At 49.1% G+C, this 23,459-nt stretch overlaps 2 pseudogenes across 2 annotated transcripts, besides 1 other annotated feature; both read left to right on the top strand.

Annotated features, from left to right (window-relative positions):
* The first annotated feature begins 1,871 nt into the window (after positions 1-1,871).
* Positions 1,872-5,526: a mobile genetic element.
* On the top strand, positions 5,527-5,883 carry 28SrRNA-Psi:CR45860 (28S ribosomal RNA pseudogene:CR45860; annotated as a pseudogene; the record flags this gene model as incomplete). Its single annotated transcript is given in 1 exon segment — positions 5,527-5,883. The product of its transcript is annotated as a 28S ribosomal RNA pseudogene (ribosomal RNA).
* An 8,135-nt stretch (positions 5,884-14,018) lies between these two features.
* On the top strand, positions 14,019-14,913 carry 28SrRNA-Psi:CR41609 (28S ribosomal RNA pseudogene:CR41609; annotated as a pseudogene; the record flags this gene model as incomplete). The annotated part of the gene is given in 1 exon segment: positions 14,019-14,913. The product of its transcript is annotated as a 28S ribosomal RNA pseudogene (ribosomal RNA).
* Positions 14,914-23,459: the final 8,546 nt, after the last annotated feature.

Raw genomic sequence — 23,459 nt, 5'->3', positions numbered from 1 at the left:
CTGCTAGAGGAGTGAAGCAGGGTGACCCTTTGTCTCCTATTCTATTTAACTTGGTAATGGACAGGTTACTCAGAACCTTACCCAGCGAAATTGGTGCCAAAGTCGGAAACGCCATGACTAACGCGGCCGCGTTTGCAGATGATTTGGTACTATTTGCGGAAACTCGGATGGGGCTTCAAGTATTGTTGGACAAGACGTTGTACTTTTTATCTATCGTCGGCCTCAAACTTAATGCCGACAAATGTTTTACCGTTGGCATTAAGGGCCAGCCGAAACAAAAGTGTACCGTGTTAGAGGCACAGAGCTTCTACGTACGCTCGAGTGAGATTCCATCACTGAAGCGCACGGACGAGTGGAAGTACTTAGGCATCAACTTCACTGCAACCGGGATGGTTCGATGCAATCCGGGTGAGGACATTGGTCCAAAGCTACAAAGATTGACAAAGGCCCCCCTCAAACCACAACAGAGGTTGTTCGCCTTTCGGACTGTCCTTATCCCACAGCTATACCACAAGTTAGCCCTTGGGAGTGTGGCGATAGGCGTCCTACGAAAAACTGACAAACTTATAAGATACTATGCGCGAAGATGGCCAAATCTTCCGCTGGATGTGCCGATAGCATTTGTTCATGCACCCCCAAAAAGTTAAGGTCTCGGAATTCCATCACTAAGATGGGTAGCTCCAATTTTAAGGCTGAGACGATTGAGTAACATTAAATGGCCTCACCTCACGCAAAACGAGGGAGCCAGCTCTTTCCTCGAAGCCGAAAAACAACGGGCCCGAGACAGATTATTAGCTGAACAAAGTGAATTGTTATCGCGTCCGGCAATAGAAAAATATTGGGCGAACAAGTTGTACCTCTCAGTTGATGGTAGCGGACTCCGTGAAGCGGGCCATTATGGCCCGCAACACGGGTGGGTTAGTCAACCCACGCGTTTATTAACAGGAAAGGAATATATAGACGGTATTCGTCTGCGGATAAATGCCCTTCCCACAAAGTCTCGTACTACAAGGAGAAGGCACGAATTGGAACGACAGTGTCGTGCAGGATGTGATGCTCCCGAAACAACAAACCAATGCAAAAATGTTACCGCTCGCATAGGAGGCGGGTAGCTAGACACAACTGCGTAGTAAATCGTAGCAGGGACTTAGGGAGAGAGAGATGACTTGGTCATTGTTTAACCATGTCTACAGTGCGAATCAGGCCTCAATAAACCAGACCTGGTGGCACTACGACAAAATCACATTGATGTGATCGACATACAAATTGTGACAGACGGACACTTTATGGATGATGCGCACCAGCGCAAAATCAATAGATACGACAGACCGGACATACGAACTGAATTGCGTCGCAGATTCGAAGCCGCAGGTGACATTGAATTCCATTCTGCCACCCTGAACTGGAGGGGGATCTGGAGTGGTCAATCCGTTAAAAGATTGATAGCGAAGGGTCTCCTCAGCAAATATGATAGTCATATCATTAGCGTCCAGGTTATGAGAGGCAGTCTCGGTTGTTTTAAACAGTTCATGTACCTGAGCGGGTTTTCCCGAGATTGGACTTAGCTAAAACGTTTGGTTCAAAAAATTTGCTTGCTGTCTTGGCATAACATCAAAAATGCATAAACATCGTAAAATAATTGTTATAATAAAATGGCTATGACGATGGTTTTAGTACGTCGGCGTTGCGGAACTTCGGTTCAGATAGAGCAACGAATCGTGCATGCTAGGAAAACTGACCACAAACAGTGTTGGCAGACCTAGTATCTTTCGATTATTTCCATACCTCCGCGATCAAAAAAAAAAAAAAAAAAAAAAAAATAGCCAAATGCCTCGACATCTAATTAGTGACGCGCATGAATGGATTAACGACGGACGTGTTTTCGTTGCGCTCGTGGACATATTGCGAAGAACTTAGTTTTCCGTATGTGGAAGTAAGCTAATAGGTAATTTGGTGTTTTCGCGATTCAAAAACAAGCGGGTTGGAAGTAATTAACAATAAATTATTGGAAATTTTCCACTCCGCACGTGTTGCGAGGCGAGCTTGCGGGTGAGCTTTTCGAACAGCTGTGAGAAGCTTATTGGTGGTAGTCACTGCTAAGGTTTGTGTCTTGTGACAGCTTAGTGCACTCTACCAATAGGTGGAGCTCTACCACCATAGCAACTAGCCCGTGTCAGTGAGCATACGATTGCTGGATTCGACAAAAGGAGGAGCCACCATCGGAGCAATGCCGATGGAGAGCGACAGCAGCGTGAGTGCCTTGAGCGGAAGCAGTGCCTCAAGGAAATCAAGACGAGGCAGGCGTAGAGGCCATCTGGCCTCCAAGAGCTCGGCGCCAACGCAGGCGAAACTGGTTGCCCTGGCCTCGAATGGAGTGCCAGAACCCGTTGGTGTGCTGGAGGAAGCGTTTTCATCGCTGGAGGATGCCCGGGCGGCTACGTCAAGCGCTGCCATCGATGCTGCCCCACCCGCTGCTGTCCCCGCTGTTGATCTCACTGTTGCCCCTGCTGTTTCCACTGCCGCTAAAATCGCTGCCACCACTGCCACCGCTGCCGCCCGTGCTGGGCAAACAGCCATGATGGCAGAGCTGTCGGCCACCCAGCGCATAGTGCGAAGCAGTTTCCGCAGCCTAGGAAGTGCGGACACGGAAGAGCTCTCGTGTGCCATCAATCGCTATGATGAGCTGGTGATGGCGTTAATGCTCCGGTGTGGAGAACTGGAGACGCGGCTCGCTATGCCACCACCGCCGCCGCCGCCGTCCAAGGCGAACACTACTGCCGCCAATGCTCCCCAGATGCCTCAGGTTGCACCCATCGCTGCCCCGCGGACCACCAAGGTTCGTGAGACGTGGTCAGCGGTGGTGAAGTGCGACGACCCTGCGCTATCGGGGAAAGCCATAGCTGAAAAGGTGCGAACGATGGTTGCACCCTCCCTCGGAGTCAGAGTACATGAGGTACATGAGCTCCGTCGAGGTGGTGGTCATCATCATTGATCATTCGTACTCCTTCAGTTGGAGAGCTGCAGAAGGTGATGGCATCGAAAAGATTCGCTGAAGTTGGGCTGAATGTGGCACGGAACGCGGCCGAGAAGCCGAAGGTCGTAGCCTATGACGTTGACACAGCCATCGGCCCAGAAGAGTTCATGCAGGAGCTTCACGAAAACAACTTCGATAGCGAAATGACTCTGGCCCAGTTTAAAAAGTCGGTGCACCTGGTGACCAAGGCGTGGTCGGCAACTGACGGTGCCACTGTAAACGACCGGGCGATGGCGAAACTTGATGTAGGACGTGTTTACATTAAGTGGTTTTCGTTCCGATGCCGATCACAGGTCCGCATCTATGCCTGCCACAGATGCGTGGGTTTCGACCACAAGGTCAGTGAATGCAGGCAAAAGGACAGTGTTTGCCGCCAGTGCGGGCAACAAGGCCACACCGCGGCAAAGTGCCAAAGCCCGATGGACTGCCGGAACTGCCGTCACAGAGGGCAACCTTCGGGGCATTATATGCTCTCGAATGCTTGCCCGATATACGGAGCGTTGCTAGCGAGGGTGCAAGCTAGACATTAATGTTTAGCTTCATCCAAGCGAACTGTGGCAGAGGCAGAGCTGCGACCATCGAGCTCGGAGTCCGACTCAGGAGATCGGATCTAATGTTTGCTCTGGTGCAGGAGCCGTATCTTGGCGGGGATGAAATGGATGTGCTGCCTGAAGGAATGCGGGTTTTCACCGACCGGCGAGGGAAGGCAGCCATCCTAGTGGATCATCAGGAAGCCATCTGCATGCCAGTGGAAACCCTCACCACAGATTATGGCGTATGTCTGGTCGTTAAAGGGAGTTTTGGCTCAATCTTCCTTTGCGCCGCATACTGCCAGTTCGATGCACCTCTGGAACCGTACCTCCGGTACATGGATGCGGTCCTGCTGCAGGCCAGCAGAACCCCCGCAATCCTGGGCCTCGACGCGAATGCAGTGTCCCCCATGTGGGTTAGCAAACTCTCTCGTCATGCCGAGGGGCAAGCTAACTACAGACGGGGTGAGCTGCTGTCAGAGTGGATGCTGGAGGCAAGAGTCGCCGCCCTAAACCAGTCAACAGAGGTGTACACGTTCGATAATCACAGAGCTACTAGTGATATCGACGTGACAATCGTCAATGAGGCAGCATCTATGTGGGCCACATATGAGTGGAGAGTGGCTGAGTGCATACGCGGATGACTTGCTGCTTCTCGTCGAGGGAATTTCCTGAGCTGTGCTAGAGGAAAAGGGAGCGCAACTAATGTCCATCGTAGAAACGTGGGGAGCGGAAGTTGGCGTTGCCGTCTCGACCAGCAAGACAGTAATCATGCTGCTGAAAGGTGCCTTGAGACGTGCGCCTACGGTAAGGTTTGCTGGAGCGAACCTTCCGTATGTGCGTAGCTGTCGGTACCTTGGCATCACGGTCAGTGAAGGAATGAAATTCCTCACGCACATAGCTTCGCTTCGCCAGCGGATGACCGAAGTCGTTGGAGCATTGGCGCGTGTGCTTCGAGCCGACTGGGGCTTAAGTCCTCGAGCCAGGCGGACCATATATGACGGACTCATGGCACCTTGTGGGCTGTTTGGTGCCCCGGTATGGTATGACACCGCGGAACAAGTAGCTGCCCAGAGGCGACTAGCCTCCTGCCAGAGGCTAATCCTGCTTGGATGCCTTTCGGTATGCCGAACAGTGTCCGCAGTGGCACTGCAGGTACTTGGTGGAGCTCCCCCGCTTGATCTGGCTGCTAAGTTATTAGCGGTCAAATACAAGCTAAAACGTGGATTCCCGCTGGAGGAGATCGACTGGCTTTACGGCGAGGACATTGAGTGTCTAAGCTGGGAGCAGAGGAAGACTCGCCTAGAGGAGTGTTTAATCCAGAGTTGGCAGAACAGATGGGACGACGACAGCGAACCAGGACGGGTGACGCATAGGTTTATCCCAAACGTCACTCTTGCCTATCGGGATTCAAGTTTTGGATTCTCGATGAGGACGTCTTTCCTGCTTACAGGGCACGGGTCGTTCAATGCATTTTTGCACGGGAGAGCCCTCAGCGATACCACTGCTTGCGCATGTGGAGATCCATATGAGGACTGGATGCACATTTTGTGCGCTTGCCCCCAATTTGCAGATCTGCGGGCCCTAGATGGACTTGGGATGCAGCGCCTTGGCGAAAACTGGATCTTCGAGAGAATCCTGGAGATGATCAAGAGAAGACTCAACGGCTAGCAATGTTCGCGGAGGAAGTGTTCCTAAGGAGGAGGGGCGTCAGTAGAGATTTTAGGTAGATCTCGCTCCTCAGCAAGGGGGAGTGCTTGCCCGGCAAGCAAGTACTCGAATTGCCACCGGGGTGGTCGCTATGTACATAGCTATAGATTCTAGTCCGGGACGCTTGTCTGGCGTATCCAGACACATGCACCATATGCTCACTTGTGGGTGTATAGGGTGCCGTGGTTGTTATCCCTTCAGTGTGGAACACGCCACGTAAAACAAGTTCGGAGGGATCCGAAAAGCATACATTGTCCCTATCTACTATCTAGCGAAACCACAGCCAAGGGAACGGGCTTGGAATAATTAGCGGGGAAAGAAGACCCTTTTGAGCTTGACTCTAATCTGGCAGTGTAAGGAGACATAAGAGGTGTAGAATAAGTGGGAGATATTAGACCTCGGTTTGGTATCGTCAATGAAATACCACTACTCTTATTGTTTTCTTACTTACTTGATTAAGTGGAACGTGTATCATTTCCTAGCCATTATACGGATATATTTATTATATCTTATGGTATTGGGTTTTGATGCAAGCTTCTTGATCAAAGTATCACGAGTTTTTTATATAATCGCAAACAAATTCTTTAATAAAACGATGCATTTATGTATGAAGTGGAGTGGGCGGAATTGTTTGTTGTTGCGGCTAATTCCTCCAGAAATGAAACGTCCCGGATCGCCTTCAATTGGTTGCACTTTATTCTCGCTCTTGTAAATTAAGACTAACTTAAACCTAACATCGGAAATACCGCGGGACCGCGGAGTGGTGAAGACCTTGCGGGAAGGGAGGAGAGCGAGAGGAGAGAAGGAGAGCGCGAGCAGCGGTGCTTGCGAGCCGTGGAGGAGCTTTGAGTACAAGCATTGGCCGCTTACACTGCCGCTCAACTGTTTGCGCCCTTCTGGCGTGAACATTCTCCCCCCCCCCCCCCCCTTGCGTAGGCAAAGGTATCCCTGGCCCGCTAGACAGCAGGATCGGCCTCTTCATTCCGTGCACGCTCCAGAAACGGTCCATCCGAACACCGTGTTCTGCGCGACGGGCAACCCATCCTCAATTTTTAGGAACCCCGGTTGGATCAAATTGGCATATACATCTGATCCCAACACGAGGGAGATGGAGGCCGGCCGGTGAAAGCGCTCGTCCGCGAGACGAACACCGTCAAACTTGGCCCTGGCGGCGTCGCTCAGAGCTCGGATGGGTGTCCGGATCCTTAGGCTGGGTCCGATCTTCAGGACGACGTTGAGTCGGAAGGTGCTTGTACGGGTCCGGAGTGTCACCGAGCAGACCTCGTCGTCTTCCAGCCGGATGATGGGCAGCCGGAACGCAGCCGCCAACGACCGGTCGATGCTGCTCACCGGCATGCATGGGTCGATCATGGCCCCGGTCTCGAAGGTCTTCGAGCCCGTGTCCAGCACGACGATGGCTGTAGGCAGGATGGGGACAGCCTGCTGCTGCCCCGTTGCCACCGCCGGAGACGCGATGAAGGCCTTCGGACGCGGGCGATTGTTGGCGCCTGGGGCTGGTGGCGGAGTGCGGGAAATCCAGACTGGACGAGGTGCAGCGGGATGGCGCTGTCTGCGCGTCGGAGCTGGTAGCGCTGCCGGGGTCGGAGCGGGGAGGACCTCGTGCATGTGGAGTAGAGTGTGGTGGTCTCCTCCACACTTCTTGCATCCCTCTTGGCTGCGGCAGTCTCCTCCTGAGTGCTGATGGGCGAGGCAGTTCGAGCAATACTTATTAATAAGTACTGCCCGAAGGCGCTTTTCAGCGCTCAGTTTGTGGAACCTCTTGCACTTTCGAAGAGGATGGATTCCAGAGCAGACTCGGCAGCGGTAGGATTTAATACCTCGAGTACGTCTGCTCTCCAACGACTGGGTGGCACGAGGACGAGGAGCCATTATTGGAAGAAGTGAGTAAGTCTGCCAATAAAAGAAATGAAAAAGCTTAGTATGAGCCGACTACTATTTGGGCCCCGGAATGGGGGAAGTGCCCTAATCCCTAAGAACGGAGGACTCTTTGTCCTCCATCGGTAGCAGAATAACTTTGTGGACAGGGCGTTTTATTGTGCCGCGAGACGTACGGATCTCAACGACTCGAATACGATCGTCGGCTCCTGGAAAGGCAGAAACGATTCTGCCGAGCCGCCATTCGTTCGGTGGTAGATTGTCCTCCTTGACAACTACCATATCGTCGGCTTGGAGGTTCCTGGTCGGAAATTGCCATTTGTTTCGTTTATGGAGTTCTTTAAGATACTCCTCTTTCCACCGTGCACTAAACTGCTGATGTTGTGCCTTGAGGTGTTGCCATCGATTTATTATCGACTTGGCTTCGCCCTTTATCTCGGGTTCCGCCGTGGAAAGCAACGGCCCTCCAATAAGGAAATGGCCTGGTGTGAGGGCCAGCAAATCTGAGGGATCTTCGGACATAGGGGAGAGGGGTCTAGAGTTGTGGCAAGCCTCAATCTTAGCGAGAAGCGTCGCCAGCTCCTCAAATGTATATTTGCGGACTGACGTCGATTTAAGGAACAGGGTTTTGAAGCTTTTCACCCCTGCTTCCCACAAACCCCCCATATGTGGAGCCCCTGGTGGGATGAACCGCCATACGAGTCCCTGATGGCTATATGCATCAGTCACGGACTCTTTGATGGCTTGGAGAAAGTCCCTGGAAATCAAAGTTGCCGCCCCCACAAAGGTCTTACCATTATCCGAATGGACCCGCTGAGGACAACCGCGCCTCGCTACGAAACGAGCAAAGGCCGCTAGAAATTTCTCGGTTGTTAGATCGGAAGTGGGTTCCAAATGGATAGCCTTCGTGGAAAAGCACACAAACACACAAACATATCCCTTCGTTATGAGACACGCTCTCCCTGTATAATTTTTTATTTCGAAAGGGCCGGCATAGTCGATACCCGTGTAGGTGAACGCCCTCGAGAAGGAGACTCTATCTGACGGGAAATCGCCCATCAGCTGTGTTTGGAGTCTCTTCTTGTAAATCGTGCAAATCTTACACGGATTGACCACAGCCTTCACCAGATTCTTGACTTTAGGAATCCAATACTTCGATCGGATCAGGCGTACGATCAATTGACTACCGCCATGAAGAGTAATCTGGTGAGTAAATTGTACGATGAGGCGCGACCGTCTACAGTCATAGGGGAGAATAATCGGATGGCGTTCATCATATTGCAGGGTTTTGGAGGCAGTGAGACGGCCGCACGCCCTTAAAAGGCCGTGTTGGTCAATGAACGGGAACAAATTCACCAAAGGACTTGACACTGGAAGAGGCCTTCTCTCGGTCAGATGCTGAAGCTCTTGGCCATATGCTCTGCGCTGCGCAATGGAGGCCAGAGTTCGTTCTGCCTCTCGCATCTCTTCACTTGTGGGGCGTGAATTGGGCAAGAACGAACCTTTGCGGCAGCGTTTAAGGAAACGTTGAACATAGACCAAAACTCGCAGGGCCTTGTCCAATTTGGAGAAACGTTCGAGAAAGTCGACGGACGGGGCCTTGACAAAGTGCACTTTGACCGCGCGCTGCTCTAGCTCTGTCACTGGAAGAGTGTCGCTTTGTGCTGGCCATAGCTCTCGGGGCCCTTGCAGCCACTCTGGTCCGTGCCACCAGAGATGGTTTTCTGCCAATTCATGTAGGGATACGCCTCGACTGGCTAGATCGGCGGAGTTTTGTTCTGAGCGAACGTGTGCCCAACAGTCGACTGGCGTCGCCTGCGTGATCTTGGCAGCTCTGTTGGCCACAAATGTGGTCCAGTTGCACGCAGGCTTTCGTAGCCAGGCTAAGACGATTGTGGAATCTGTCCAGCAGCGGATATCTGAACTGGCGGAGGGCATGTGCGGAAGGATTGCTGTCACCATTTCGGTTAACAGCACGGCACCACAGAGCTCTAGCCGAGGAAGGGAGACGGTTTTTACCGGGGCCACTCGTGTTTTGGCTGTAAGCAGGCGAGTCAGGATCTTTTGCCCCATCTCGACGCGGATGTATATAGCCGCTCCATAGGCTCTCTGAGACGCGTCACAGAAACCGTGGTGCTCTATGATTACCTCAGGCTGGTACCAGATCCATCTCGGAACGCGGATCTGGTTGAGGTCGGAATACTCGTCTAAAAACGATTGCCACCGCTGACTCATTTCAGTGGGAAGCTTATCGTCCCAGCCTAAGTCTTGCAACCAAATCTCCTGCATGAACATTTTTGAACGGATTATGAACGGCGCGAGCCACCCGGCAGGATCGAACAACCTAGCGATTTGGGATAAAACTTCTCGCTTTGTATAGGAGGGTTCCACAACTATTTCGGGGGGAACGAAATAGAATTCGTCGGACTTTGCCCTCCACCGAATACCGAGCGTCTTGGCCGTGCTTTCGGCATCGATGTCGAGGAACTCGCTATGAAGGAGGTGTTCGGCCGGCCGTCTTTAAGGACGCTTTTGTCGTTCGAGGTCCACTTTCTTAGCGGAAACCCGGAGGCACTTAGGGCTGCTTGCAACTCTCTAATCGAATTTTGGGCTTCGTTTACGGAATTCGCCCCTGCCAAGACGTCGTCGACGTACATGTGCTGCTGAATGATGCGGCTGGCATTTGGAAATGGCACTTGGATATCCTCCGCCAGCTGTTGCAAGACTTGAATGGCGAGGAAGGGGGAGCAGTTGACCCCGAAGCTAACTGTTTTTAGTTCAAAGTCTCGGATATCTCCTTCCTTGTTTCGGAACAGAATTCTTTGAAACGGGGTATGTTTTGGATCGACCCAGATCTGACGATACATTTTCGTAATGTCTGCACTGAAGACGTATTGAAAATAACGCCATTTCAGGACCTGGATCGTTAGATCGGATTGTAGGACTGGACCGAGCGAATCAGGGTCGCCTATTTGGTGCACCTGGGTCGTGAAGGATGCGACCCGTTCTGGCTTACCCTTGGAAATCGGCCCCGTTAGCACCCACCCGAAAATAGTTTCTTGGCCCAGGAGCGAGCCGCAAATATTTTGTCGGGTGCCATCCATCATTATGGATGGTAGAATGTCAGCCCCGATCAGTACATCAATTTGAGAGCTCTCAAAAAAGGTGGGATCTGCCCAGCGGAGTGCGGGCAGGTCCTTCAAAGAATTCCGAGGGATCGGATAGGAGGGCAGTTTGCCTGAGAGCTCCGGAAGGACGTACGCTTCAGTGTCTAACTGTAGACCTGGCTAAGTAGGAGAGCGAATCCCGAAGTGACACAGCTTCGAGGATTTCGCGGAGACCGAATGATTTAACCCGGAGACTTGGGTCTGGGTGTTGCGGAATGGCAACTTGATGAGGTTGAACAGGCGTTCTGAAATGAATGTCGCCTCGGATCCCGAGTCGATTAAGGCTCGGGCTCGGTAATTCGTCCCCAAATGGCACACGTCAATGATCGCTGTGCTCAGTAGGACGGCTGAAGTGCCAGACGCGAAAAAAGTTTGCACCGCTGCGGTGCTTGCCGATGCATTTCTGCTAGAGGGTCTCGACGGTTGCTGTGTAGGGGGCGAGGTTGAGGAACTCGCATTTTCGGAATTTGGGGGGCTGCGATGCAGCAGCGTGTGGTGCCTGCCCTTACATGTAAAGCAGCTGTGTGTGCTTGTGCAGTCACGTAGCTGGTGACCTCTGGCAAAACAATTCAGACATAGCTGCTTCTTTTTTATATAGCCGGAGCGCGAGTCAACAGACATTTGAAGAAAACGCGGGCACAATCTTACCGGATGGTTCTCCTTATAACATAAGTCACACCCTTTCTGTTTGGAGCTGACCTTTGTCTCGAAGGATTGAAGAAGCCTTTTTGGAACTGCCTGAGTCGGTTTCATATTTTCGATGGCTTCCAATGTCCGATACCTTTCGCTCAGGAAGGCATTCATTTCTTCCCAAGCTGGGATCTCGGATTTGGCAGTTAGCGACTGTTCCCATAAGGACAGGGTCTGCTTGGGCAGTCTGCTCGCGCAAAGGAAAACTAAGAGACAATCCCAGTTTTCTGTGGATACCTGGGAATGCGCTAGTGCTGTTAAACACCCCTGAATCGTGGATTGTAGCTCTTTTAGAGCATGACCAGATTCTTGCGAAATTGAACTCAAGTTAAAAAGGAGCTTGAGCTGGCTGTTGACTAAAAGTCGCTTGTTTTGGAACCGATCTCGCAGCGCCTCCCACGCCGAAGCAAACCCATCATTCGTGAGAGGAGATTTCGCCACGATGGCTTTTGCTTCGCCACTTGTTTTCGTAAGGAGGTGGAATAGCTTCTCGACCGGAGTCAACCTGGGGTTGTTTACGTAAATTGCCGTGAATAGGTCCCGGAAAGTGGGCCATCGGAGGTAGTCGCCATCGAAGACTTCCGTGTCGCATGGAGGTAAGCGGCAGCCGGACGAAATTAGCGGCTGAGAGGGTGCTTGCGCGACTTGAGGCGTTGCTCTGTCGATTGTTTCGCCAATTTGTGCTGCACATGACTCGTATACTGAGTAGCAGTAGTCATATTTGGCCTGGAGAATAGGCACTGTGTCGAGGGATCCTTCTTGGGCCATTAGGTCAGAGCATGTTTCGTACTCTCTTTCCACTTTGTCCCATAAGGCTCGCACCTGTTGCAGACGGACTTGTAACGTGTGTAGGGACGGAGAGGCTTGATCAGGAGTGTTGATCTTCGCTTCGAAGAGGCTTACGCGATCGCTGACGGCGATGAATTTATGCAACGCTGCGGTTGCGGGCGTTGGCTGCTCAGAGGATGCCATTTTCTTTGTGGTAGAGCGTGTGACGCGGAGGAAATCAGTCCCGACAGCGGAGGGACTCTCGGATTTTCTCGATAGAGAAGACTCACTAGACGCTCGCGTCACTGGTCGGGAAATGACCAACCTAGGAGTTGTCTTCGAACTGGTCGATGGCAAAACCTTTGCTTTCGGAGTGGGAGTCGCGGTTTTGACCCTGGGACTAACGGACTTGGGTGCTGGCTTACCGCGAGTGGATAGCGGAGATTGCAGGTTGAACTTTTGTTCTTTTCCAGGTGCGGGTGTCTTTTTCTTGTCTCCCTCTAGGGGCATGCTCAGCTATGCCCTAGGAGAAGGAAGTCAAGAAGGCCTGCACGCCGCAAAAAATGTGGAATTGAAAAAGAACCAGACAGCTTAAATAAAGCACAACATAATAATATAAATAATAGCTACCAGATGGTGTCTGGGTAATAGCCAATAATTTATAAAAAATCGCTACCGACTGGAAATCCCGAAAAAAATAGCTAATATATAGAAAATAGCTATAAATTGGAATTTATGGAAAAATAGCTAAAAAAAAATAGCTATCGAATAGAGTTCGGATGATAGCTAATAATTTATAAAAATCGCTACCGACTGGAAATCCCGAAAAAAATAGCTAATATATAGAAAATAGCTATAAATTGGAATTTATGGAAAAATAGCTAAAAAAAATAGCTATCGAATAGAGTTCGGATGATAGCTAATAATTTATAAAAATAGCTACCGGATTTAGGACCACAACGAAAAAAAAAAAAACCAACAAACACGCCAAAAAGCCAAGTTGGGAGGCTGATAAATTTGGGTGGAATAGGGTATTCTCTCGTCGCTATGCGCCGGTTTTTTGTCAGGGCAATAAAGAACAAAGAAGAGACGAAAGAGCTTGCACTTGGCAAGCCTATGTAAGTCGCGACTGTGTGTATGTATGTATGTATTATTTGGAGTTTAATAGGGGATGTGCAATATGTATTTATGTATGGAGAAACATATATATGAAATGTAATCTCGGAAGAAAAAGTCAGGGTTTATTTTATTCTGTATGTCGAGATTTGTGTTTTATTTTGAGCCAAGAGATATAATTTGTTCTCAGTTCGGCTTCGATATTATTTATGATTTTTGGTAATATATTTCATTTGTGTATTAAATTGGTTAAATCTATGGAGTGATTCTTATATATGTATGTGGATGTAAATTTTATTGGAATATATGTGGATATGTATGGATATGTATATATATGGGTATGTATAATTTTATGTGTATGTAAAATTTTGCTGAATATATGTATATGTATATTTGATTTAATTTAATTGAATTTGTGGTTTGTATATTTTATTGCGGCAAAAAAAAAACAGCAGTTTAGCAGCGGACGTTAATAGTGAATTTTGGACAGTGTTTAAAAAAATGTATGTATATATATGTATATGCGCTTGGATACCAGCGGATCACCGTGAGACGAATTAGGGGGCCGGTATTGGCAAAGTGCTTGTTTATGCACTTAAAAAAAGAAGTAATCACGGTGGCTGGGCGCATGTACTTACATATTTTCACTTAATTTTCACTTTTCACTTGATACGGATGGACGGAAAGAATAAACGCCGTTGGAAAAACGAGAATGGCGACCACGGACAGAATAGGATTTAATGCCGTACTTATCTTGATTTTTCCGCAAGGAGCGCTGGCAGAATCAGGATGTATCGCGGACTCGAAAAATCCGGCTCGAAGGACCATGAAGTGGAGTGGGCGGAATTGTTTGTTGTTGCGGCTAATTCCTCCAGAAATGAAACGTCCGGGATCGCCTTCAATTGGTTGCACTTTATTCTCGCTCTTGTAAATTAAGACTAACTTAAACCTAACATCGGAAATACCGCGGGACCGCGGAGTGGTGAAGACCTTGCGGGAAGGGAGGAGAGCGAGAGGAGAGAAGGAGAGCGCGAGCAGCGGTGCTTGCGAGCCGTGGAGGAGCTTTGAGTACAAGCATTGGCCGCTTACACTGCCGCTCAAATTTGATTTGATTTGAAAATTTGGTATAACTCCAATTACTCAGGTATGATCCAATTCAAGGACATTGCCAGGTAGGGAGTTTGACTGGGGCGGTACATCTCTCAAATAATAACGGAGGTGTCCCAAGGCCAGCTCAGTGCGGACAGAAACCACACATAGAGCAAAAGGGCAAATGCTGACTTGATCTCAGTGTTCAGTACACACAGGGACAGCAAAAGCTCGGCCTATCGATCCTTTTGGTTTAAAGAGTTTTTAACAAGAGGTGTCAGAAAAGTTACCATAGGGATAACTGGCTTGTGGCGGCCAAGCGTTCATAGCGACGTCGCTTTTTGATCCTTCGATGTCGGCTCTTCCTATCATTGTAAAATTCACCAAGCGTTGGAATGTTCACCCATGCAAGGGAACGTGAGCTGGGTTTAGACCGTCGTGAGACAGGTTAGTTTTACCCTACTAATGACAAAACGTTGTTGCGACAGCATTCCTGCGTAGTACGAGAGGAACCGCAGGTACGAACCAATGGCACAATACTTGTTCGAGCGAACAGTGGTATGACGCTACGTCCGTTGGATTATGCCTGAACGCCTCTAAGGTCGTCTCCGTGCTGGACTGCAATGATAAATAAGGGGCAATTTGCATTGTATGCCTTCTAAACCATTTAAAGTTTATAATTTACTTTATAAACGACAATGGATGTGATGCCAATGTAATTTGTAACATAGTAAATTGGGAGGATCTTCGATCACCTGATGCCGCGCTAGTTACATATAAAAGCATTATTTAATACAATGACAAAGCCTAGAATCAATTGTAAACGACTTTTGTAACAGGCAAGGTGTTGTAAGTGGTTGAGCAGCTGCCATACTGCGATCCACTGAAGCTTATCCTTTGCTTGATGATTCGATATAAAATAAATGGTTGCCAAACAGCTCGTCATCAATTTAGTGACGCATATGATATTGTCCCTATCATATAATTAATATAAAGAATTTAAAGAATTTTATCAGGAGTAGCCAAACACCTCGTCATCAATTTAGTGACGCATATGATATTGTCCCTATCATATAATTAATATAAAGAATTTAAAGAATTTTATCAGGAGTAGCCAAACACCTCGTCATCAATTTAGTGACGCATATGATATTGTCCCTATCATATAATTAATATAAAGAATTTAAAGAATTTAAAGAATTTTATCAAGAGTAGCCAAACACCTCGTCATGAATTTAGTTTTTTTTTTTTTTTTTTTTTTGGTGTAGCCTTTTATTTATTATTTAAAATCTGTCCTAGTGGACAATAATTAAATTTTATGGAGGGAAACATTAACGTAAGGGGAGTACATCGAGTGTACTTGGGTAGGGGTTAAGTATGATTAAGTATGTTGAGTAAGGTCAAGCGGGTGCGTTCTCTGCAGGCGTCTTAGGGATTGGCTATTGTCCAGAAGGTTGACGGCCAGGTGGTTGTGGTGGTTCTCCAGTCTGCTAGCATATCTCACACTGTGTCTATAGATCTCGTCGTCTACCCATGGAATCCCGAGCTCCTCGTGGATGGCGGAATTTTCGTGGTAGGGATGGGCGTTGGAGACTATTCTCAAACATCTGTTTTGGAATCGCTGGATCTTCCTTCTATGCGAAGTGCTTGCAGTGCCCAACAGCTGAATTCCGTACGTCCAGATTGGCTTGAGAATAGTCTTGTAGACGAGAATCTTTAGTTTCTCTCGCAGTTTGGACTTTTTACCGATGAGCCAGTAGAGTTGCTTAAGGCGTATGTTGGCCTGTATACGCTTTCTGTTGATGTGGGGGCCCCAAGTCAGCCTTCTGTCCAGGGTCAGCCCTAAGTATTTGGGGGTGCTGGAGGTAGGGATGGTGTCGCCGTCAAGTGAGACCGGGGGGCATTCTCCTCTGCGCAGAGAGAAGGTTGTGTGGGAGGATTTATCAGCGTTGACCACGATGTTCCAGCGTTTCAGCCATGGATCCAATGCATCCAGTTGCCTCTGGATGATGGCTGATGCTCGTTGAGGGTTTGTTGCGGTGGCAAGGAACGCCGTGTCATCTGCATAGGTGGCTGCTGTGAGGTAACATGAGGGTATGATAGGGAGGTCTGCTGTAAACAGGGTGTAGAGGATGGGACCAAGGACGCTGCCTTGAGGTACTCCGGCTCGTATAGGCCTTGTCGTGCTGGTTGAGGAACCGCATCGCACTTGGAACTCTCTTCCCTCAGTATACGATTTGAGTAGGGCATAGTGGAAACTGGTAAGGTGGGACTTGAGTTTGTAGAGGAGTCCAGGATGCCACACTCTGTCGAACGCCTGCTTGACATCCAGGAAGACGGCCGAACAGTAGCTTTTGTTCTCGAATGCGTGCTACGAGCCGGTGGCATTGCTCGGGTGTTCCGTGGGATCGCCTGAAGCCAAACTGGTGATCAGGGATCAGTCCAGCCTCGTCCAGTACTGGCAACACTCTGCGCAGAAATACTCTTTCGAGTATTTTTGAGAGGATTGCCAGCAGACTAATCGGTCTATATGAGGCTAGATTGGCATCAGGTTTTCCAGGTTTGAGGATGAGAATGACTTCTGCACGTTTCCATGATCTCGGGAAGTACCCTAGTGAGAAGCACCTGTTGTATATGTTGGCCAGCAACTGGGAACAGGGAAGTGGCAGCATTTCAAGGGATGTGGCATCGGTGCGATCCAGTCCTGGGGATTTGCTAGCCTTTAGGGAGGCGATCTCCTGCGCAACCTCTTCTGGGGTGACGGGCTCTATTGGCAGGCTAGGAGGACATGGACTCTCTAGGAACCTGGTGGTGGAAGCACGCTCTTCGCCAGTGCATCTGTCGAATGTGGTGAATGCAATCTGGAGGTGATCTGCAAACGCTTCAGCTCTTTCGGCTTCAGAGCGGCACCAAGAGGCGTCCGCTTTGCGCACCGGCGACGCCTTTTTTGCAGGCCTCCTGATATGACGCTTGACATGCCACAGATTATGTTGCGGGTCACCAGGTTCCAGCTCCTCAAGGAATCTGTCGAAGGAGTCTTGCCGTAGGGTACACAGCTTGTCCTTGAGTTCCTTGGTGGCTCTGTTGAGTGCTGCCTTGTCCCTTGGGTTGCGCGAGGAGAACCAGATTCTCCTGAGGCGCCTTTTTTCCGCTACGTAGGCCGCAATTTCTGGAGACCAGAGGTGAAGGTCTCTCCCAATAGCTCTCGGGGTCGTTGGAGGAGGAAAACTGGCAAACTCAGCAGCATTGTGCATCTCCTTGGTGAGAGTCCTGATCGCCGCATCGATTTTGCTTGGAGTGGAGAGTGGAGGATCCGGGTGCAGGGAGGACAGCATCCAGAGTGTGAACTTGGAGGCGTCAGTGTGCTTCCCGGTGAGTCTTCTGGGCAACTCTTTTTTGAGGACGGGGATGTTGTGAAGCATTTTTATAGCGCTGTGGACGGATAGCAGCTTGTTATAGTTGGAGCAAGTTAGTCTGTCTTGCCCTATGCCTTTGGAGATGGCAAAGTTCAGGAGGTCGGGCAGCAAGGAAGGGTTTGTAGGCCAGTGGGTAGGCTCACCAGAGGAGTGGCAATCCAGTCTTCTGCTCTGCAGGAATCTGTAGAGCGTTCTGCCTTTGGGGTTGATGGAGCGGGACCCCCACCAGGAGTGTTTGGCGTTGAAGTCACCAGCTGCTATAAAGCGAGGTCCAAAGGACTCAAAAAAATCTTGTAGGTGAGTCTCGGTGATCGAGTGTCTAGGGGGGAAGTAGACCGCTCCAACGGTGAGGTCTCCATGTAGGCTGGAGATTCTGGCCAGGGCACACTGGGCCCATTCCTCCTGAAACGCAGGTAGCTCCGTGTACTGGATGCCACTCCTGATGAGCATGGCTGCTCCTCCGCGCGCTCTGCCAGATGGATGGTTGGCAGGGATAACATCGTAGCCGCTAATGCTAAAATGGGATCTGGGACAAAAGTGGGTTTCTGATACCAGTAGTACATCGATGGCATCTGTTTTTAGGAGGTGTTCCACCTCGGCTCTGCTCCTCTGCAGGCCGCTAGCATTCCAAATAACTATTTTTAGGCTTTGCATGCTTTTTCGTTGAGGATGGAAGCAACAAGCTGCGTCATTTGCGAGAACATCTTCTCCATCATCCTTTCGACCATTCCTTCGAAGCGAGCAAACATTTGTTCCATGTTACTGGGTTGCGGAGCTTCAGGTGGGGTTGGACGGGTTTGGTTGGGATTGGTTTGCTGAGGCACTTGGGTAGACATGAGCGCATCTTTGTAGCTCATATTGGAGATACTTGGGAGCTTGGTGGTGCAGGGCTTGCTGATAGGGGTGGCCGGTCTGGGTTTGGGGGCTTGCTGTGCCTTTGCCTTTTTATAAGCAGGGCACCCTCTAAACGAGGCAGGGTGGTCCGCTTGGCAGTGAAGGCAGCATGCCTTCTCGTTCTCCTTCTTCGCGCATGCTCGTGTGTCGTGATGTCCACCACATTTTACACAGCGGTGTTCTAGAAAGCAGTAGCGCTGGGTGTGTCCGAAGGCTTGGCATCTGAAGCATTGCGGCACGTCATTAAATTTGAGCGGAGGCTCGATGGTGACGACCGACCTGCACAGTCTCCTGATCTGGAATACTTCCTTGTTGTTGCTAGCAGGTTCGAGGTTGGCGAAGAAGATCCCAAGTGGTTCTTTGGTTTACCTCCCAATAGGATTGTGGAGGTCTCTGACCTTATGCCCCAGTTTTTCCAATTCTTCTTGGATTTCGGCACGATCAGCGGTGTGATGTAAACCCTTGACTACGACTCTGTAGGCTCTCTCATCTCTGGGTTGGAATGTGTTTTATTCTGGGCCACGAGTTGCTGACGTAGCTTAGTATATGACTCCTTGTCGGGCATCATAACTCACACGTTGTTGTTTTTTTCAGTTTTATATGAGAAGTCTTTGCTGGGGCCCACGAGAGTCGTAATCATCTTCAACAATGCAGATATGTTGGTCACGTCCGGGATGAAGATTGGGGGTGGCTTGAAAGTTCTCGGGGTAGGCTTGGGTTTGTCCGGGGGTTTGGTGGCAGCAGGTCCAGGTTCTCCGTCTGGGATGCCTTGTTCGTCGTCGTCCTCTTCGCTCGAGAGAATGGCAAACAGATTGTTTGCCAACCTTCGTCGCGAGGCTGTGCTGGTGCTGGGCGTGACGTCTAGCTCGTCTTTTTTGGGTTCGCGTGCAGGCTTACTCTTGATCTCTCCGGACTCTGAATGCGAGGTGCTGGAGGCGCTGCTCGGACTGGATTCCCTTGCTCTGAGAGCCTTCTTGCTGGGCCTGTTGGTGCGGGGGCAGGCCTGCCAATCCACGATGAGGGGTAATTGGTCGAAGGGGGGGGGGGGAGCTGGGTACAGTTGGTCGTATTACCAACCACTGCACGTGGCTGGCCCGAGTGTATTGGTGCGTGTCCGTTAGGCACGCGGGCTGAGCCAGTGCGCGCGGCGATGTCTCGCGGCGCAGTGAACGGTATGCGAATAACGGAGCTCAAGAAAGTCGAAAAATTTCTGGATATAGTAGTGTTCTACGACCAAAAAAAAAAAAAGAACTGAGAAACAGATTTGTACGGATAATAATATACTTTATTATAAGTAACCAATATAATCATAATACGAAATATATATTTCGAACAATTCCATTCCATTCCATTTCCATTTACCACCCAACATACGAGCTATTCTCTTATATATTACGAGAATATATGAACACTTTATTTTCCATTATTCATATATATTATATGATTATTTTTTCCCCTATATACATAAAATAAATATTCATTTTCATATGTATATGATTTAATTTACTCATATAATTGCCAAAATCATATGAATACATACGTTTTGAACAATATGAGAGGTCGGCAACCACTGCCTACATATTATAGTAGTTAATGACGAGGTGTTTGGCTACTCTTGATAAAATTCTTTAAAGTTATATTGATTATACGATAGGGACAATATCATATGCGTCACTAAATTGATGACGAGGTGTTTGGCTACTCTTGATAAAATTCTTTATATTAATTATATGATAGGGACAATATCATATGCGTCACTAAATTGATACCAGTGCGTAAAGCAGACTGCTCCTGGTGTCGGTCTGAGGCAGAAAGAGCCGAAGCTTTTGCTGACCACCTTCACTCTGCCTTCACTCCGTTTGACCGATGCACAGCTGCAGAGCAAGCTGACACCATCAGAGCTGTTGAAAGCCCATGTGCTCCAGGACCTGCAATTCATCCCGTCGCACCAGAGGAGATCGCGCAGGAAATTGCCTCGCTCAGAAACGGCAAGTCTCCCGGCCCTGATCGCATCGACGCTACTGCGTTAAAAATGTTGCCCACATTCTGCTCACAGCTGCTTGCCAACATTTTTAACAGCATTGTATATCTCATCTGTGAGAGTTTTGATTGCCGCATCGATGTTGCTTGGAGTGTAGAGTGGAGGATCCGGGTGCAGGGAGGACAGCATCCAGAGTGTGAACTTGGAGGCGTCAGTGTGCTTCCCGGTGAGTCTTCTGGGCAACTCTTTTTTGAGGACGGGGATGTTGAGAAGCATTTTTATAGCGCTGTGGACGGATAGCAGCTTGTTATAGTTGGAGCAAGTTAGTCTGTCTTGCCCTATGCCTTTGGAGATGGCAAAGTCCAGGAGGTCGGGCAGCAAGGAAGGGTTTGTAGGCCAGTGGGTAGGCTCACCAGAGGAGTGGCAATCCAGTCTTCTGCTCTGCAGGAATCTGTAGAGCGTTCTGCCTTTGGGGTTGATGGAGCGGGACCCCCACCAGGAGTGTTTGGCGTTGAAGTCACCAGCTGCTATAAAGCGAGGTCCAAAGGACTCAAAAAAATCTTGTAGGTGAGTCTCGGTGATCGAGTGTCTAGGGGGGAAGTAGACCGCTCCAACGGTGAGGTCTCCATGTAGGCTGGAGATTCTGGCCAGGGCACACCGGGCCCATTCCTCCTGAAACGCAGGTAGCTCCGTGTACTGGATGCCACTCCTGATGAGCATGGCTGCTCCTCCGCGCGCTCTGCCAGATGGATGGTTGGCAGGGATAACATCGTAGCCGCTAATGCTAAAATGGGATCTGGGACAAAAGTGGGTTTCTGATACCAGTAGTACATCGATGGCATCTGTTTTTAGGAGGTGTTCCACCTCGGCTCTGCTCCTCTGCAGGCCGCTAGCATTCCAAATAACTATTTTTAGGCTTTGCATGCTTTTTCGTTGAGGATGGAAGCAACAAGCTGCGTCATTTGCGAGAACATCTTCTCCATCATCCTATCGACCATTCCTTCGAAGCGAGCAAACATTTGTTCCATGTTACTGGGTTGCGGAGCTTCAGGTGGGGTTGGACGGGTTTGGTTGGGATTGGTTTGCTGAGGCACTTGGGTAGACATGAGCGCATCTTTGTAGCTCATATTGGAGATACTTGGGAGCTTGGTGGTGCAGGGCTTGCTGATAGGGGTGGCCGGTCTGGGTTTGGGGGCTTGCTGTGCCTTTGCCTTTTTATAAGCAGGGCACCCTCTAAACGAGGCAGGGTGGTCCGCTTGGCAGTGAAGGCAGCATGCCTTCTCGTTCTCCTTCTTCGCGCATGCTCGTGTGTCGTGATGTCCACCACATTTTACACAGCGGTGTTCTAGAAAGCAGTAGCGCTGGGTGTGTCCGAAGGCTTGGCATCTGAAGCATTGCGGCACGTCATTAAATTTGAGCGGAGGCTCGATGGTGACGACCGACCTGCACAGTCTCCTGATCTGGAATACTTCCTTGTTGTTGCTAGCAGGTTCGAGGTTGGCGAAGAAGATCCCAAGTGGTTCTTTGGTTTACCTCCCAATAGGATTGTGGAGGTCTCTGACCTTATGCCCCAGTTTTTCCAATTCTTCTTGGATTTCGGCACGATCAGCGGTGTGATGTAAACCCTTGACTACGACTCTGTAGGCTCTCTCATCTCTGGGTTGGAATGTGTTTTATTCTGGGCCACGAGTTGCTGACGTAGCTTAGTATATGACTCCTTGTCGGGCATCATAACTCGCACGTTGTTGTTTTTTTCAGTTTTATATGAGAAGTCTTTGCTGGGGCCCACGAGAGTCGTAATCATCTTCAACAATGCAGATATGTTGGTCACGTCCGGGATGAAGATTGGGGGTGGCTTGAAAGTTCTCGGGGTAGGCTTGGGTTTGTCCGGGGGTTTGGTGGCAGCAGGTCCAGGTTCTCCGTCTGGGATGCCTTGTTCGTCGTCGTCCTCTTCGCTCGAGAGAATGGCAAGGCTGTGCTGGTCGTCGCGAGGCTGTGCTGGTGCTGGGCGTGACGTCTAGCTCGTCTTTTTTGGGTTCGCGTGCAGGCTTACGCTTGATCTCTCCGGACTCTGAATGCGAGGTGCTGGAGGCGCTGCTCGGACTGGATTCCCTTGCTCTGAGAGCCTTCTTGCTGGGCCTGTTGGTGCGGGGGCAGGCCTGCCAATCCACGATGAGGGGTAATTGGTCGAAGGGGGGGGGGGAGCTGGGTACAGTTGGTCGTATTACCAACCACTGCACGTGGCTGGCCCGAGTGTATTGGTGCGTGTCCGTTAGGCACGCGGGCTGAGCCAGTGCGCGCGGCGATGTCTCGCGGCGCAGTGAACGGTATGCGAATAACGGAGCTCAAGAAAGTCGAAAAATTTCTGGATATAGTAGTGTTCTACGACCAAAAAAAAAAAAGAACTGAGAAACAGATTTGTACGGATAATAATATACTTTATTATAAGTAACCAATATAATCATAATACGAAATATATATTTCGAACAATTCCATTACATTCCATTTCCATTTACCACCCAACATACGAGCTATTCTCTTATATATTACGAGAATATATGAACACTTTATTTTCCATTATTCATATATATTATATGATTATTTTTTCCCCTATATACATATAATAAATATTCATTTTCATATGTATATGATTTAATTTACTCATATAATTGCCAAAATCATATGAATACATACGTTTTGAACAATATGAGAGGTCGGCAACCACTGCCTACCTATAGTAGTTTTTGAACCCTCTGTCGTAGAACAGCTAGCTTACACTACTATATCCATTCACTAAAATGGCTTTTCTCTATAATACTTAGAGAATATGGGAATATTTCAAAATTTTTTACTTATACATATAATGAATATTCATTTTCATATGTATATGATTTAATTTACTCATATAATTGCCAAAATCATATGAGTACATACGTTTTGAACAATATGAGAGGACGGCAACCACTGCCTACCTATAGTAGTTTTTGAACCCTCTGTCGTAGAACAGCTGGCTTACACTACTATATCCATTCACTAAAATGGCTTTTCTCTATAATACTTAGAGAATATGGGAATATTTCAACATTTTTCACTTATACATATAATAAATATTCATTTTCATATGTATATGATTTAATTTACTCATATAATTGCCAAAATCATATGAAT

The sequence above is a fragment of the Drosophila melanogaster genome, chromosome X (genome assembly GCF_000001215.4).
Source record: "Drosophila melanogaster chromosome X".
Classification (NCBI taxonomy): Eukaryota; Metazoa; Arthropoda; class Insecta; order Diptera; family Drosophilidae; genus Drosophila; species Drosophila melanogaster.
This window is presented reverse-complemented; position numbering and strand designations above follow the sequence as displayed.